This window comes from Crocodylus siamensis, chromosome 10 (genome assembly GCF_052110815.1).
Source record: "Crocodylus siamensis isolate JL-2025a chromosome 10, ASM5211081v1, whole genome shotgun sequence".
Classification (NCBI taxonomy): domain Eukaryota; kingdom Metazoa; phylum Chordata; order Crocodylia; family Crocodylidae; genus Crocodylus; species Crocodylus siamensis.
This window is the reverse complement of record NC_143404.1, coordinates 67759944-67769292: the sequence shown is the minus strand read 5'-3', so window position 1 is coordinate 67769292 and position 9349 is coordinate 67759944.

Below are 9349 nucleotides of genomic sequence, written 5' to 3'. Positions count from 1 at the left end.
CCCACAGCATGTCAAGGTGCGCACAGACACACAGATTATCAGCAATTTCTGCGTGCAGAGATGGGCTGGGACAAGAAACAGACCGAGTAAACTTGTTATCAGCATAGGCGTTTTACCTGTCGGCACTTTAACAGAGGGGAAAGCTAGGACAAATGATGGCTAAAACCTAAACAAGTCTTGTCTGGTTGTGGTCAATAGTCAAATCTCCTGCAAATTCAATGCACAAGATAGCAATAATAGAAACACAGTGGGGGGAAGCAGAGTAAGTAAATATACAACAGACTCCCAGATCACTAAGTGCAATGCATGCTGCTTTTACCTCCTGTAAAGCCTCTCCCCTGCACCTTCAGCCCTTATGTAACAGGATCTTTGCCAGAGCAAGGGCTGCTGTTGGGACTTTTGTTAGACATAATCAACTAAAGAGATGAGAGATTTCCCATTCTCCTCCATCCATCTCCCCAAATGTATGAAGCACATTCACATTAATGTCCTGCATTTCACATATTGGCTTAAGCTTCTGGTCAGCCCTAGAGAGAAGACATGCACCAGCAGACTCTCCCTATGTCTGAAGAAAGGCACCTTTTCCTGAAAGCTTGCAAAGAACAATTTCTCCAAGTACTCAGGTGGTCTAATAAAACATGTCACATTTACCCAAATAACCTTGTCTGCCTATGCACATAGACCAACACGGATCCAATGAACATCCCTGAAACACATGAAAATTATTATTAGGCAAGACCCTGGACTGAACAGAAACTAGCCCAGGGCTGCTTCAGTGTTTCTGCCTTGCACAAACTCCCCCTTCCAGGAGGTTCAGGTCATTGAGTCTATATTGTATCAATAAAAAAGCAGTAAGCTCCTGAATCTCAGAAATATTCTTTCTGGTGCAGCTGATGGCTGCATGTGACAAGCTAAGCAATAAGCCAAAATAGTACCTTTGAGGCTTTTTTTTTTTTTTTTTTTAAATAGTCCTGGTCTCCTTTTGTCAAAGAAACTGGGCTACTCACATTCTCTTATGAGTTAGGAAATTGGCTGATGAAGGACACGTACAACCAGAAGCCCACCGCCTTTCTTACATCCAATGCTGCCAACCCAGTTGTTGAAAATAAAATTTGCAAGATCAAAAAACTAATATGTTTGTTTTCTTTTCCCTGTGGCTTTTGCACATCCTTCCCTGCAGCCACAAGAGCTAGAAACACCCATTTCTTTTAAGTGGGAGTGGAGGTTCTTGCATGCTGCCATGAGTCTGGAAGCTGGGGCCTTAAGGAAAACACCCATCCTCATGGGAGTCATGAACAAAAACTGCAGGATTAGAAACACGGCTCATCCACAGGAAAGCAGGAGTGCTTTCAGGGATTGACAAGATCTGGAGGCTAGAATCTGGATTGCAACCCGCATCTTATCCAAGCAGGGACTCGCTGCATGCACAGATGTGCGAGACAAACATGAATGTTATCATTTAATACAACCATACTGTACTTATTCATAAGAAAAGTTGAAATGTTAAAAGCAAAAGCCACATACCAAAGAGAAGCCTCTGGATTGAATACTCATCCCCATTTTTTGTTGGATGTGGGATCAAGTCTCAAGGTATGAATCTTGGATTCTGAACATCCTGAAATCTGTTACGTTCTCATCCAGGTTTCTGGTTCATCCATCAAAAAAAGCAAGATCTTTTTCTTATGGAGCTGTGTTTAGATTTTGAATACTCCGAAGTCTGGACCGGTTCAGGACCTTTTACTGCTATTATTGAAGAAAGATGTAAAATTCCTAGAAAGAGCAGACGTATCCAGGTTTCAGCTTCAGCCCAACTATGTTATAGTACAGAGCATTTGGTGCCGGGCCTATCGCATATTTTCTGGCAGTGGTTATCAGTAAGCTCTAAAACAGATGGTTAAGTCCATCCCCCTTCAAAGCAAGGAAGCAAGCCTTTAAGTTGAACACTTCAAGCACGTGTCTAAGCATAGACGATACACAAGCGTAGACAATGGGGAGGGCACAACTCGGTGGCGCTGCCACCACCTCCGCCGCTGCCAGGCTGCAGCCCAACGCCCTGCCATCAGCGCAGAAATTGTGCCGCCGCCCCCTACTGGTGCCAGGCCCTGCCTCTGCGGCTGGGCTGTAGTCCTGTACCACGTTGTCAGAACAGAAATCTGGGGAGGGGGCATGTGCCCCCCCACCATGCATGTGCCCAAGTGCTTGAGGAACTGGAACTCCAGCTCAACAAAGAAAATCCTCACAGATTTTTAACAACTGGGTTAAAAATAACTTCTTGTTCTTACTTCTAGAATTTACAATCAAACATTTAGAACATGAAAACTAAATCCGTCCCAAAACAAAGCATGGAAAATACAAGGCTACATATATTCTTAAAGAGGAGTAGAAGACACAACATTAACATCAATACATCGGGTATGCCTAATGTATTAAAAGGCCATCCAGCTGAGCACATAAATGGTGCTCGATTTTATAGTTGTTGAGTATTAATTCAACACTGTCTCTCCACTTTGAAAAAAAAAAAAACCATACCTATTGCCTTCGGCTCAAAACGTTTGGGAAAGAGTCCCATGATGGATTAAAAATCACCCAGCCACATCTGGGCCAGAACTAAGGGCCCAAGAGCTCTCTCTACAACATCAGCAAAAGTAAATTTTGGTTACCATATGGGGCAAATCCCTCTCTTGTAGAAAATAATGATAGAGCATTGGGGCCTTAAGGATTTGTTGGAAAGATCCTCACAGTAAACGAGGAATTAATATCATCTACATGGACACAGAAGGGTCTAAATCAACTCAGCTGAGAGCTGGATCTGTGATTTCTTGTTGTTAAGTGTTTTGTAATAGCTTTGATCCTTATAGCTTTGAGCTACCCATAGCTGAGTACATTTGAGGAAGTGAGGGCAATAGCCTGCTTATCAAGTTTTTCAACAAGAACACTTCTTGCTTTGGGTTACAACCCCCCCTTAGCTTTTGTCCATTAAGAAAAACTCCTTTTCTAACAGCATCCTAGGGTTTGGGAGGTCACTTTTGATTGAACTTTGGAAGCGCAGTTGAAAAACGTTCTTATCCACTGACAGGCTTTTCAGGGAATATGCTTGCATTGCTTCCTGCAATGAGAGCTCCGGCACTGCAGAAGAAAGGCAAGAAGAGCTCTTCACACCTCTATCTGAGGTCAGCCTTGAGCTCCGGATATCTACTGAAAATGTTATAAACTGTGCTTGAAGTTTCCTTCAAAGTGAATGATGACTAATGCAAACATTTCCAAAGGCTACTTACAGTTATGCTGTTTTTTTAGTGTTTAGAAGATATCGCTCTCTCTCAATTTGATCAAGCTGCAGGAACCAGGGAATCCTCAGAGTATACTACAGATGCTCTGTGGGAAGAAAATTATCAGGACTTTTAGCTTAGTTAGAGAAGCCTACCAACCACTTGAACAAACATGCATCAGTACTAAGCTTCAAGTCTTGCTCAGGCCAATAGTTTTTAAATCACACAGTCCCTAGTCCTACTGTCATTCTAGCTGTACTGAGAAGAGGAGGATGCAAGGAGAGTTTCAGTTGCATCCTTCACATCCAAGCATTCTGCGCCTGGCTGCTAAAACGCTCACTACTCTCCACTCCCGTCTCCACTGTGTTTAAGGAGAAACCAAGGCACAGAGAGCCTGGCTTTCAAAAAGCATGCAGAAAGCAACACTAAGACTGCGCAAAGAGTCTGGCTTCCGTAGGCAAGCACACAGCGAGCTACAGCAACCACACAGCGAGCTACAGCAACCACACTTTCCCAACTTCATGGCCACAGGTGTTTGTGTGGCCATGAACCGTCCGTAGAGCCAGACTACAAGACCACACGGGGAAGGAGGAAGGGCCAGACCCCCTCCTGAACAAGAAACCGACTGTCCAGTAGCTGGCGGATGTAAAAAGCCACAGCGGCGAGGTCCCTAGTCCTCTCCTAGAGCAACATCTGCATGTTAATAAGCTATCAAAGAACATTTTTAAGCACAGCTACTTTCTTTCTCTGGAATACTTCCTCCCTAATCACTGATAATGAGCCATCTCTGTTCGCAGAGAGAAGATCCTTGCCCCCGCAGCCTCTCTGCAGTGCCCGCGATTCCTTCTCCGCTCTCGTCTAACCTGTGGTTACATAAATTGCTCCATTGTTCCAAGTGCAGCATTGAGGCTTCATTAGCTCAAGCGGGAGGCTGGAGAAGAGGGAGCAGCAAGAGAAGGAGCTTTTGTTGAAAAACACCTGTCTGGGATAATTAATGAGACTTGTCAAGAGGGCCGGTCTTTGAAATCAGAAAGATGTGATTATATTTTGATTTGCCAGAATGCTAATGGTTTCCTTCCTAGCTCGTAAATGAATGCTCATTTTGCAGTGCAGAACGTGTGCGGAAGGACATTAGATTGTAGTTATTTCCGAGCCACCGGCAGGCTGAAGCTGGCAAGCCCGGCTGTAACCCCAAACGCAGTCCTCGCTCTGCCTGCTCTTCTCATGTCACCAGGCCTCTCCCAGGGATGCTACACGCCGTCGGTATTGCTGCTTCCAGGTAGTATTTCCACCCCCACCCTGAGATCTGGACTTGGGTTCATGGGGCAACAGCCAGGCACTGCACATGCTCTTAGCAAGAAGAAGAAAGCTCTCACCACTTGAATAGGGAAGGAGTGGTTAAGAAGGACCAGTTGGGGAACGAAGGCAGAGAAGTAGCCATTTGTCCTATTACAAGCCTGCTGGGTGACAAAGGGTTGGGAGAAGGGTCACGACTCTCCCGATTCCCAATCTAGAGACTTCCCCACAAAACCATTCTCTCTCTCAAGCTTTCAGACAATAAAGATCCCTTTGCATTTTTGTATTAGCTTGCCCTTGGCCTGAATTCCCTCTTTCCTCTGCAGTGTTATGCTATGCTCCTTTGTAGAGGCAGCTGCATTTTAGCACAGGGCTTAGTCACTCTTGTATGTCAAGACTGATGAAAGGTTCTGTGCACACCTAAAATATTACTTCATTGCAGCAGTATCATTCGTGAGCTCTGTTTTAAGGAAACGGTAATGCGCTTGAGCAGGAGTCACATACATGGATTGAGAGTAGATGCCTCAAATCTGTCTGAAATGTATTTGGATTTGTAGCAGAAAACAGAATTTAAATCTATTAAATCAGCCCCATTTTTTATTGCCAAAATTGAAGGACTATGAGCAATTCTTTTATGAACTCTTGTTCTCCGTCACTTACAAATGATGCTTTTTTGGTCTGAAATTAAACAAGCCACTTGCACAGTCGGAGCCCAACAATTTTAATCTAATTTACAAATAAATATTATGGGTTTGGCTGTGTGCATTTGTGGGGGAGGAATAGGACTATTGTGTGTTTTTTTTTAATTGGTGCTTCAGCTAACAAAGTGTGCGAAGCAGCACTTCAGGCTGTAGCGTTAAGGAGAAAAGATCACCTCTAGAAAGCAGTCATCTAAAGTTACTCAACCTTTGCAGGCAGATAACATGAGCAGCTCAAAGAACCGCTTCATAAAGGTGATGACAAATACTGCTGTACTTCATAGGAAAAGGACACCAAAAGGTACCTGCCCAAGATTACATAGTAACCCAGCAGCAGTCAGGAATAGAAGCTGAATCACTCCAATCCCAGCTGCTCCTCATTACGGGTTAGAAGTCTTCTGCTGTGCAAAGACTACTAAATGAAATGTTTCATCTGCAGACAGAAGTGCTGCAACCCCACAAACGCACTGAGGGGCCTTGCACTCGCTAGACCACGTTGGTGAAATACATGCTGAGCGGGTCCTGAGCATACCTGTAATAGTGTATAATCCCACAGATCAAAGGGGCATGTTGGCAGACAACTGCGGTAAGTGCTTACATAGATCTGCTGCAGAGGCACCCATTAAATCCATGCAATGGCCCTTTCTGTGTCCAGGTGAGGGACTTATTTTATTTCCTTTTTTTTTTTTTTGACTAGGGCATTTTCCCTGCCTGCATCTCATTTACATTTTAACAGGCTTTGGACAATTTTTGAAGTGCAGCGTCTAAGGCTGTGATAACATAACCCCAGTGAAACAAAGGGAAGTTTGTTTTCATTCAGTTCTATTCAAACCCAGAGCATTGCGTGAACAGCAAGATCTCTGGCTAAGGGAACAGCGGCTGTTCTGGCAAACGCTCGAACCATTAAGAGTTAAGCAGTAGCACTTGCACAGCTTTAGATATTAGAGCCCATTTATTGTTCAGTAAACAATAATGCAAGTTGCATGGGTAATTCCCTGAGCATTAGGTTGACTGTACCCTGCAGCGCTCATGAATGGCTGGTGGATTGACAAAGCAGAGTCATTACTCCCTATTAAAGACATAATTTACACACTACGGAGCACAAATTCAATAGACCATTGCGGCTGAAGTGCCATTTAATATATTTGATGTAACAATGTTTTAAATATACTAGGGTCAAATAATAGTATGTATACCACTGGGTCATGAAATCAAAATTAAAACCTTCTGGCAACCAAAAATTAAGCCATTACTCAAGATATTTTATACAAGTCCAGGAATTACCTTTGTTATTAACAAGGCCATCGAACATTTATACAACACCTTCCATCCTGGAGGATCAGCGCTTTCTGTGGGGCTACGCAGGTAGAGGGCTACTGACACGCAGCCGTTCCTAGAGCAAAAAGAGGCTGGCAGTCTAGCATGTGCTATCACTGCTCCAAATTGCAGTGTGCAACCAAGAGGAGGAATCTCGCTAAGGATACAGATGCCAAGACAGCTGACAGCAACTCAAAATCAGCAAACACCGCTGTGCTAATGATCTTGTGGGAAAGGTCCCAGCCATGAAGCAACACATAGCACTCACGTATTTAGTATGAGGATCTGAGTCACCTCCGCAGACATCTGAACCTGAGGTTCCTGGATAGTCCTGTGAGAAGGATTTGGGCTGTTGAGTTCCCTCTTCTAGGGAGCTGATTTTATGATTGTCGCTTCCCTATTTCATCTTCTCATCAGAGATGGTCTAGAGTAAAGCAGCAAACACATGGCTGGGAGCAAAGAACTCATGAAGGCGGCAGCTTGAGGCCGGGAGAGAACTGCATGACCAAACCACCTAGTCTGAACTTCCATCTTTTCCTCCTCCCCTGCTATTCGTCTTTGGGTAAGTTGTTTCAGCCCCTTGCCTTATTGTCCACAACTGTAAATAACTGATTAACAATAAGCACCCAGGTGTTGCTGTTACCTAAAATGTGAACTTGAGCAGGTCCAATCAACCCTAGGGCAACGTGCACGAAGAGGCGTTTGTGTGACAACAGAAACCACTGAAGTGTCAGAAAGAGATGCTGATAACAGACTAGAGACAAGAGAAGAATGGAAAATCTTTTCTAAATTGAGTCCAATTCCAACTTGAATTTGACACAGCTGCTTTTGTGACCTTTCCTCAGCTAACTTCCCATGAACACACAAGCACTCATGCTTTACTAGTATAAATGGGAGGTGGCAGGAAGCTAATTGGGGGGGGTTGAACAGTCACCAAAAGCAAATTTCAAATTGTGGATTCAATTGTAAATTCTGCAAATCATTTATCAAGCTGGGCTGCTTAATTAATTAGAGTAATTTCTGGTCCCTTTATTGGATGATTCATGAAACTCATGGTATGAACTGCAGATGTGACCATTGAGCCTAATATTTAAAATATATGCTGTGCCTGTCACTTTGTGCAGGTTTCTCATTTTATCCTGCCAGAGTGGCCTAAGCCCAGGTGCTAGAGAGGCAAGTGTGGGCCAGGTAAAGAAGTAGGAGCTGCTTGGGCAGGAGACATCATAACTTCCATGCAACGTGCAAGCCCACCGCTTTTATCCATAGTGGAGGTGTGCAAAGCACTTGAAGAAATGAGAGGGTGATGTGGTCAGGGGGTTAAACTCAGACAAATTCCAGGCTATATCTCTGCGCTGTCTCCTGATTCCTAAATGAACTCTAGCTGATGAGAGACTCGGCTCGAGAGGTATTTATTTATATGCTTAGAGACGGTTCGATTGCAGATCTGAGCCTTTGTATCTCTGCCTATGCCTCTGTTCTTTATCGGTACGATGGGACTAAGCGCAGCCCCCTACCTCCTAGCACTATTGTGAAGATGGGGATATGAAGTAAAATAGGCACGTGTAAAACTGGTAATAGGGATTTTTATTACAGTGGTAAATTAAATTAGAAACTGAGAAATTCTCTGTCAGGTCTATGATATTAGATTGCGATTAAAATACTAAGACGTTATAACTATATAAAAACAATACGAGGCTCTCCTGTGGTCAGAGTGGCCATGGGAGTATTGCAGTCAAGCAAAAGATACCAGGGGAGCAAGGATCCAGGCCTTACAGGAACAGGGCTCCAGGACAGCAGCTTATTAACGCAGATAAACATCTCTCTTTCTGGGTAGGGCCCAATTAGCAATGCTTTTCTTTTTTGGTTTAATGCAGTGGTTCTCAACCTTTTTAGACTCAAGGCAGTCCTTGTTTAACTCAAGGCGTCCTCCTTGACTTGTGTGAATTGAGCAGCACCCCATTTCAAAAATTAATCCATCTATTACAGTGCTTACCTCCTCACAGAGGGGCTGGACAGTGAGAGAAGAGCAGCAGCTAGGCAGGGAGGAACTTAAGCAGGTGTGAAGAAATAAAGACAGACTCATCTCCTCCCGATTCACAGCACCTCTCAAAAGATCTCATGGCACCCTGGGGTGCCCTACCCCCCTGGTTGAGAATCACTTGTTTAAAGCATGCATGAAATTTATTTATTTTTGCTAGGCTGTGGGGGTGAGGTGGGGTGAAATGCATCCATATTTAAAAAGTTAGCCCAAGAAAATGTCAATTTAATAGTGACATTTGATAAGGTTATTTTTTAAATGTGATAAATGTGTGGCCTATCTGGACAAAGAAAACTAGCCAGCCAGACTCATCTTTCTGATTTATAATACAGGGAAACAACAGGAAATGAATAGTCACAAAACAGTATGATTTCATGAATAAGATAATCAAAATATGGATACTTCATCCGTAATATCACAGCTGTCTTCTTGACAACTAGTGTTTTAGCAATTACATTGCTTCATGCAAATATTTTTCCCCATAAGCATTTTCCACATTTAATGGAAGATTGATTCATCTAGAATCAGACAGTAAATAGCCACGCTTCCATCAGTGGCTGATTAGCGCATGCACATGCCGTGGCAGTGGGGTGGGGTTTCACGTGTCCTTGCAAAGCGGTTAAGTTCATCCCAAAGGTAATTAGCCACCATGGAGGCAAATGTCAAGATCTAAATGAAAATCTCCCCAAATACGACTGAACCTGTCTTTGAGCTAAACCCAGGAAAAAGCTAAT